The sequence below is a fragment of the Periophthalmus magnuspinnatus genome, chromosome 11 (assembly GCF_009829125.3).
Source record: "Periophthalmus magnuspinnatus isolate fPerMag1 chromosome 11, fPerMag1.2.pri, whole genome shotgun sequence".
Taxonomy (NCBI): Eukaryota; Metazoa; Chordata; class Actinopteri; order Gobiiformes; family Gobiidae; genus Periophthalmus; species Periophthalmus magnuspinnatus.
In genome coordinates, this window is record NC_047136.2 from 7,789,065 (window position 1) to 7,799,377 (window position 10,313).

Below are 10,313 nucleotides of genomic sequence, written 5' to 3' on the forward strand. Positions count from 1 at the left end.
GGATTGTACAGTATCATGATGTGCATTGTACCTGCTAATGATCAATGAGTGTGTACCTGCATGATTTTATATTACCCATAGGTTATGCACAAAGACATCGTTGCTATATTGTGTATTACACGCACACACACACACACACACACACACACATACACATACACACACATACAGAACAGAAGACAAGATTCTCTCAGCTGTTTAATATTCTTATCTGCGTGTTCTCTCTGCCTCAGTGTGCAGTGAGTTCTGCCTCCTCTATCTCTTGGCCCCAGAATTGCTCTTACAGACAGACACTGTATCAGGCTCTCACACAGTCACGAGAATGTGGCTTTATGAATCTCACAGTTTTATACAGTGGCACACACCTGGAGAGATAAGTGATCATACTATAGATTTAGTGGCATTTGTCTCCTGTGATTATCCTGCATCAGTGTGGGGGGGGCAGTGCTGATGTTGCCCCAGGTGCAGTAAGTTTCCATTTGATCCTTGGTGAGGTCCATAATGCATTTGTATGCCCTTATGCACGTCACCACACTACCCACTACACAGTTATGGAAGGGCATCCTACCTCCATAACTTTCAAAACTTGATCACCATGTAATTCATATATGGACACATTTGCTTTTTATCCTTGTGGCCAGAGCAAAACTAATTAATTCAATTTTCCGACTTTACCCATAATCTGGTTTTCTGTACTTGAGATGCTGACTAAAAGTACTAAAAGACTATGAGCATGTCTCCTGATGACATCTCCATGCTCTGCACTCCATCAGTCCTGGTCCAGGCCTCTCTCAAGCTGTGCTCCAGTGCAGGAGCAGGTGCAGTGCTGGCCCTCAGCCTGCTCCCTGTAGACTTTCACGGAGTGGCCCTCAGTCTGCTCCCTGTGGACTTTCACACGGAGCGCTCTGGCTCTGCTCTCTTTACCCTGGATAGACAAGCAGAGGCCTGCTGTGAACTATTCTGGAGCTGCCTTGTTAGTGTCACACTGGACTCACACTGCAGGCTGCCCCAGGACTGGCACATAAACATTGGCCCAAGTCGCTAAAACCATAATAATTCACAACACACACACACACATATGCTTTCAAATCCCACGCTGGCCTCACATAGAAATTTGGTCCACCCACCCCTGCATGGCTCCCCTGGTTGTCATGAGACAGCTGCGGAAATCTGACATGTTAATTTGAGCCCTGAGTTGACCTCCAGCTAATTATCCTTCAACTCTGTAAACACTAGTAGCAACAGTTAACACCAATTAATGGCCACTAATCATTGCCAGATGCTGCACCTTGAGTAATTTGCCCCACTTCCTACACTTACTACTTCTCACACGCACACTTCTGCAGCTGGACACTTTTTGGCACAAGCTATAAAACAATAATTATTCAGTACAGTACAGTAGGCAACCTATTACAACCAACATTAAAAAAAATGTATTTCAATGGGGAGTTGAGATGGATTCACAATGTCATTTGGAGTAATTAAAACTACACTGTAACTTTGTGTTGTAGGGTCTGCCACTTGCTTGTTTCCATGAAGAGATAGAGATAAAGAAGCATCACCAGGCCAAGTTACAAGTCAGATCTGTGGAGAGACAACCCCAGTCAAAATAAGAACGCACGTATATAAAAGTCATTTTGAAACACATGAAATAATATACATGCAAGACAGGTTTAATGTCACAGTGGAACATTCCAGGCAAAGCAATGTCCATGGAGACAAGCAGGTGGCGGACCCCCACAAGAAAATTGACATAGTGCATCTTTTAGGTGATCTCTTTGTAACACTAACAAACACGTCTATGACTAAATGGAAGCACACGTCTGCAGAAAACACCAGAAAACGCCTTTTTTCCCTTCATCAGCCTCTGCTTCTTCATTGTTTGTATTGATTACTCGAGTGCCTACCGCTCGCTGTCTGCCTGCCAACTGTACGGTTGCCAAGGGAGAGCGTGAACAAACCTCTGCCAGCGCTTTCCTCTTTGACGACAGCTGTGCCACATATGCCTGAGATCAATATAAACAAACATGGCCGTCACCACGCACCAGGGAGAGGGATTGACAGGTACGATTCATCTTCTGCTCTGCTTGTGGGAGGCACGAGTGATGATAAGACAAGATAGATATTTTCCTGACACGTCGGGGTTATCAGGGGCGGGTCGGCGAAATCATTCACCCCCCAAGGTAAGTAAGCAGGGCCTCCCATATAACTCCATGGGGTTTGAAAAGCATTGAAACTGTGCAGATCCACACAAGGGTTGTTATTTATTGTAGGAGAAGATGAATGGGGAGTGGGCATGCATCACTGGAGCTTTGCCAACTGAGTGCAGACACAGGGAACGTCATAGGAGTCTGATGATTGATCGGTGCTTAGTTAATAGTTGTGTTTTTAGTGTGAAGTAAAGGTAGTGATGGGGTACAGATGTTCCAAAGCTGCAGTGATAGGGTGGAGGTCTCATAGTAGCACGGGTGAGAGTTGGTGATGGGGTGGATGTTTCATTACTGAGGTGAAGACATGGAGACCGAGGGTAAGTGAGGGTGACAAAGAAGTATTTTGTGAAGTTTTTATTTGAAGTTGGTGTTGGGGTTGAGCGATGTTTTTGCTAAGGCGGAGATATTCAGTTCAGTTCAGTTAAATTTTATTTATAGAGCACTTCAGCTGACCAAAGTGCTTAATGTAAAAAGTAAACAAAAAACAATATACACAGATAATATGAAACTAGGGAAAGAACAATAAAACACCAAGATATCCTGTCTAGCTAGTGTTAAATGTCAGTAGTGTGGATGCTACCACAGAAGGAGCGGGTTAACTGACCTCGGGGCTCTGGGTGGAGTACAGGGCTGCAGTAACTCTCTCAAATAAAGTGGAGTGCAGACAACATAAGTAATAAGCAACAAATAGCAGAGGAGGTGTCAGAAAGATGTTCCCTTGTTTTTGTTGGTGATCATATAGGACAATAGCTCAAATGTTAATTCCCTCTTCACAGATGAATAAGGAGCAGGCCCTGATCTGTGGCGCTCTGCAGCTGTGCACAGACAGTAGAAACATTTCAGACGCCGCTGATCGATTGGTGCTTAGTTAATGATGGCATTTTCAAACATGAAGTGAAGGTATTCCAGGCAAATATATTATGCAGTTGGGCCCGAGCTGAGAACACACGCCAGAGAGGACAATGGCACTGGGCACCGTGTCCCCTGATGAAGAGTAATGGCGTGAAACAATATTTCCCCACGGAGTCCAATGGGGATCTAAACACTGGGATATGGTTTCATCGCCTCACAAATTGGACACGTCACATCAGTTTTAGGCGAGCCAATGCTGCCGGAAAAAAAACAGGGCAACAAATTCATGAGCAATATTCACACTCTGCCGAAACGGTTCAGAGCGTGCCAAGAGGGAAGTGGGGATAAAAAAAACATAATTACACAGCAAATATTGTGAAATCAGTCAGATTATAGACATGTGAATGCTTTAAAAAAGATCATTGGAGGTTATTAGCAAATGTTGTGATTTTTAAAGAAAATATATGTCATTTATTCAAGTATTTCAACTTTTACCTTTGTTGAATTATATGTATTTTTGCAGCATCAGGGGAAAATATATCCTAAGTATGCTTTGTTTTTCTTGTATACTTGAGAATATAACCGTACATTTGCCAATCCCTTTAATATGCACGAGACCACAGATTACCCTTTGGATTGGTGTGTGTGTATGTAACCTGTGCGGTCGGTCGGTCTTCGGTGCATTCATGAAGTGTGTTTAATCAGAGCGTGCCGTGTGCAGATACTTAATAATCAGTCTGATATTTAGATAAGGCTTGATTGGTGCATTTAAATCAGACCCATTGTGCGACAGTGTCAATAACAACAGCCGGGCTCTGCTGGAGACCTGTCACCAATGTGTTTGACAGCTCAGTGACAGCACATCCTCGCCATCCGCTCTGCTGCAGGGAGAGGAAGAAGAGGATGAGGAGGAGGAGGAACGGCAACTTTGGGAACCACGTAACTGTGCTGTTTTGTTTTGTTTTTTTTTGTTTTGTTTTGTTTTTTACCAGACTAACACATTTTAATCTGTATCTCCTATGTCCACATTCTATCCTCTGATGCACTGATGTCAATTCACTTGATCAGTGGTGGAACATGACGAAGTAAAAGTAGTAACCTACTGTACTAAAGTATACATTTTAGATATCTGTACTTTACTTTAGCAGATTTTAAACTGGATACTTTTTACTTTTACTTTACCACACTTGAGAGCAGTATCTGTACTTAACAGAACTGAAAAGTAAAAGTATTTTTCATTATTGTTTGAAACCTGCTGAAAAGTCTGAGGGGGTTTATTTTTAACACATTTGTACTTTGAGCAAACTAAAGTAAAAAAAAAAATTCTGTTGAACAAATGTCAGCACAAATCTTTATCAAAATCTTTACATTTGAAGTTTTATTACAGATCTCAAAATCTTTTACTCTTTACTATTTACTATTTAAGTACATTTTTAAACAGGTACTTTAATAATTTTACTTAAGTAGACTTTTTCATTGATACGTTTACTTTTACTTCAGCATTTCTTTGCTTTTGTATCTGTACTTTTACTTAAGTAACAAAACGGAGTACTTCTTTCACCACTGTATTTGATAACACTGATTGTCTTTTACAGCAGGTACTCGAGTAATGGCTTCAGCTTCATAATTAGAGGAAGTAAGTTTACTGAGCCGTGCAAAATGAATAGGTTCATTGATGACAGGTGGAAAAGGACTTCATACCAACAAAAAAAATTGTACAGTATAAGATTTTTGAGTTTTATAACAACCGCATCTAATTAGCCTTAATACGACTTAATTCATAATGAACAGCAGCTTAATAACAACTTCATTAATACATCCATCCATTTTCTTCTGCTTATCCGGGGCTGGGTTGCAGGGACAGCAGTCTAAGCAGGGACTCCCAGACTTCCCTCACCCCAGACACTTCCTCCAGCTCCTCTGTCATTATTAATTAAGCCTTTCTTTATGCTGTAAGGCTAATTAAGGAGCAGTTATTATAAAGTGTTTGTAAAATTGCTTTTTACCATCAAAGTTCTTCTCACCAGCTTAATTTTCATGCTTTGTGATTTTGTAATCCAATTAAAATGTACACACACATTTTTCAGAACGGTCAAGGATTTTTAGAGTGCAGACCTTTCTCATGTTGGTCCTCGGATGTCGTTGTAAAAATAGCATCTTCTCTCTCCTCCTCCTGAGTTATTATGATTCCATGTGCTCCTGGAGAGGGAGGCTGGACTTGTTAAGAAGAAATCTCACATTCTGGTCAGTGGCGGCATTGCTGCGCTGTGTCTGGGTCCCAGTGTGTTGCCATTCATTACTGCCCTGTCTCAGCTCCATGACTCGGGCTCTGCGGCTAATTGAGATGACATTTACAAACACGTACACATTTCTACTGTACACACACACATGCACGCACACACACGCGGACCGCCATGTGTGAGCTCCTGCTGGACAAATGCGAACACTGAGATGAAATAAGCAACAACCTTTGACCTCTCGCTATGAGCCGTGGAGCCTATTAAGAAGAGGGAAAAGACTGACAAGGGAATTATGAAACGGATCGAGTATATGTTATCAAAATATAACTTCATTTTTGCAGTCTTTTTCGATATTAGCTGGTAGTAATGGGACTTTCGGCTTTTTTATGGGATCCGAATCTTTTGGATCTATCCTTTCAAAGAGCCGTTCAAAAGACTGGTGTGGGAACTCATTTTAAGGCCAAGTCTATATACAGTCTAGGTTCTGTACTGATTCTTGTGTTGGTTCAGCGTTAATCTGGGTAAAAATGCATAAAAATGAAAAAGTTTTGGTTCTTTTAAAAACTGAGATCTGGTTCCAATAGCTTGTGGACACTGCCTTATCTACCAACAATCCATAACTTGGATGAACAGGAAATCATCTTTACTCCTACAACTTTTTGTCCAGTTGACAGATTTGAATTTTTATTTTACTATGGATCATACCTGGACGACTGAGGGATTACGCAGATAAATAACTTAGAATTTAGAAAAAAAGAGGAGAAATTCACACAGTTTATGTCTAATTTGTACACAAAATAAATCACATTACTGTATTTCCAAAAATATATCCTAGGCCTAGGCCAACTTGTCCAGTAGTTTAGTTTAAAACAAAATCCTGATCCTGATTTAACTGTTATGTCTTAAAAACTTTCTGAGTGGAAAAAAATATTCCTTTATGCTTGACATTTGATTTAATTCCTCATATTTAACTTGTTAATTGTTTTGTTCTATATTAAAGGCCTTATCTAATGCGCTGTGTTCTGGCCCCTCACCGCTCTTACGTCTCACACTGAATCACTATTTCCTCATTCACTTCAATCACGGCAAAACAGCTGCAGTATTCCAGAGTGAGGCGCAGCACGCACAAAGAACTCTGTTTAGTAAGTGACAAGTGCAAGGTGTTAAGCTGAAAGGCCTTACATCAGCTTTGTACAATATTCTACTGTACACTGTGGGTTTGTCTGTTATTTCCATTATGGATATTTGGGACTTTTGAATTGTATTATTTTATAATACCATACAAACAAGACAAAACACACACATACTGGCATCTCCCACATGTTAGAGCCATATGAACCATCCCACACTCTGAGGACTTCAGAGACCGGCCTCCTGCTGGTGCTCAGAGTCAGGACTAAACATGGAGAATCAGTGTTTCAGTTTTATGCAACTAAAACCTGGAACAGTCTTCCTGAAGATGTGAGACAGAACTCTACTATGACAATGTTTAAATCCAGGCTCAAAACGGTTCTGTTTAGCTGTGCATATGACTGAAAGGTTTTTATTCTCTTTTAATGTTCATTTTATTGTTTTGATTTGTTTGTTTGTTTGTATTGTGATTTGAATGTCTTTTTTATTCTGTAAAGCACTTTGAATTACATTGTGTACAAATTGTTCTATACAAATTAAATTTCTATACAAATTAAATTCTGTTCTATACAAATTAAATTTCCTTGTCTTAACTTGCCTTTCCCATGACATCACAACATGCCCTGTCTGTGATATTTAACACAGATGGAGGCAGCTAAAATAATGTTCAAATGCAGATGTTTGTTCTTGGGTCTAGTCAAAAATAGAAATGATCAGGTTCAACATTTGTGCATTTACCTTTCAGATATTTCATGACAAAATAAAATACAATCTAGTCTTGTCAAATACAAAGTATTCTTAATGTACAATATTATTAAAAAACACAAACATCAATAAATAAATGACAGAACGCAGTTAGTTTGTATCCATAATGAGTAGGTCACGATAACACATATTGATGAAGAAAATATAGACAGTAAAGGATAATATTGAAACAAATTTTTGCCACAATAACCCAAGAGCTGATTCAAACCACAAAAACTATTTCAAATTTACAATATCAAAAAAATTAAAAATAAACAGCAAATAGCACTTTAGCACTTAGTTTGTATCTATAATGAGTTACAGAAGTTATAAACTCAACCTTTTACAGCTTAAATCCTATCATATAGCCAAAAATAATCAAAAATTCCCCACCAGTGGAACAAAATATTACACACGATAAATACTGACCTCAAAAAATATAGTTCCATCTTTCATATATTGAATGACAAGCTGATAGTATTTATCATGATAGGTCTAATATTATCAAAAGGAAAAGTGCCTCTTCTGCATCTGGAAATATGATATGATCACTCTATAGAATGAAAAAACCTCCCATAGATCTGAGTGTGCTGTCAGGGACTAGAGGAGCCTGTTGTGTGAGGTGAAGAATGAAAACTGCCTTAAAGACAGTACTGAGCAGCACATGAAAGGTGCTCCACATCAGACGGACTCAAATTGGCCTTAGCTCGGATGATTGGTCCAATCAACCTCCAAGCGTATAATTAGTAATTAGATTGGGATTAGAGCGCTGAGTGGAGGAGCGTGGCCAATTCAAATCAGCATATGAAATGTGATTAAATTAATAAGAGAAAAATTGAAATATTAATGTCCTTTTCCACTGGGTCTCAGTTAAATTTGTTTGAACTCTGGATCATTCTGGATTCACGCGGAGGGGCAGGTTGTGGACAGTTTCTCATCACAGTTTGTGGTTTGCTCCAGTGCCAAACGAGGCCTGAGAAAAACAGTCTGCTGTGATCATTGATGCTAGAGAGATTTAGACTGGGTTTATTCAGATGTAGTGAAACGGTTTTATATTTAGAAATTACAAACAAATGAACCAAACAAATTTTCATTACTGCGTTTTCACCTATGAAGTTATTGTTGCATACATTGTTTTATTTTTGGATAACAGCCCAAAATGTGCTGATCCCAGTATAGCTGCAACTCAAGCCATGTTTATAGACTGTACTGTATTCAAAAGTTCAAAATATGAAAAATACACAAACACAACTCCTGGTCAGAGGAGTTCTGCGAGCCCAGAGCTGGTCCTTTGTTCCTGACAGCTGTGTAAGTTTACTCTGCGCTCTCCCTCAGGCCTCAAATGAAACTTTCTGACAGAAAAGTGAGCTCACCTTGAGCTGGGAGTGGAGTTTGAGAGTGGAGTTGTTCTGCAGTCAGGAGGTCAGCACTTTTTCTGGACTAATGGCCTCAGACGCACGAGCGACACAGGATGGAGAGACACGCTGATTGAGCCCCTTTGATTCAAACCATAGGAGCTGCAGATAATTTACAATCAGCCTCCCTTTAAGTCCTGCTAACCACTGTGCCGGAGAGTGACCATTTATGTCAAAAGTTTCCTGCATGAGTAGTGCTTAGGCATTAAAAGAATTAATCCTTAACAATATACCTGTCATTACGAGTGGGATTTTTGTACAGTTTAATAGGCGCACTGACTAAAGGGGTTCTTATAAAGCTGACAACCATTCATTTGAAAGGGGCAGGTATTTCTCCATAGCTATTAAGATCTAATTTATAATTTGTCTCAATCCCATTATTTAAACTTTAGTGCTTCTGAAATTAAACTTGCTATGCGACAGATATTGAGGCTTTCAAGTGATAGCAGGAATAATTCAAGTTCCGTGGTCCCAAAGGAAAAACTACAAGATTAATTCTATAATTTCAGAAGAAAAACTGATTTTGACAGCACAAAAAATAACTTATCTAAGACAAATATATTCTTGATAATTTGGACACAAATGGGAGGAGTGTTGCTTAAGTACGTGCAGTAAAGAACATGAAATAGTTGGTAAGATGTATTTTCTTATGTTTTCTGTAGTAGCGGGCCTTTACATTTCATCATGTCAGAGTCTCCCTGTAAACCCTTGCAAGGCGCCGTCATGCTTCCTCCAGAGACCGGGGCTCACACTCATGTTCAAATATTAAGGAGGAGGCAGAGCTGAGCGAGCGGCTGCTGCAACAGACTGCGTGATGTTGGCCATGGAACTCAGGTGTTGCACAAAAACACAAGTTACTGCATGGTGAAATGTGGGGATCAGGACAGACATACAGGAGACGTCAAGATCAGTAGTTTGAGAGTTTGAGCGTTTCAGGTCAGATATGAAAAGTTGTATTTAAAATGTTTATAGAAATGTATATTTGGAATGAATGGGGAAACAGTTGTGTTGTATTATGTCTGAAAGGGTTCATAATGCTTGTCATATTTGTAAATTCAGTCAAAATATCTATTTAAAGGCTCACTATGTAACTTTTCTGGTTACATACAACTGTGCAGCACTTTCTGGGAGGCTTTAAAATGGCTCTGTAGTCCCTGTAGAACTTATTTATCGTCAAGATCGGCAGTCTCAAGCAAAATAATACAACCCGAATGACAATGGCGGCGTCTACGGCAACTTCAGGAATAAGATGAAAAGCTTTAATCTTATCTCCATGGAGACAAGCAGGCAAAGTCAAGTTACAGGTGGTCAGATCTGTGGAGAGGCAACTTCATGCACAGTAAGAAAGCATGTATTCAATCAATAAAAACAATAACTCAATAAATGCCAGATAGATTGTGGAAAAGCAAAGCGATAACATCTCCACGGAGACAAGCAGTCTGTTCCGGTGGCAGACACTCCACCAGAAAAGTTACACAGTGCACCTTTAGTTCAAGCTAAACCTGGAGAAAAAGACAAAAACGCAGGTCGTATTTCAACAGCGCATCAGACTTCTATAGCGGTCTAGTCTTGTCAACATCGCTCGATACAATATAAACTCCACAACTGCTTCCATCTTGATTTCATTACAACAATACAATCTAAGTGAATTGAATGCCTTGATCTGAACACCATAAGCCGCTTGTCATTTGCCATTTAAATACATAAGAGCTTTTATTGCA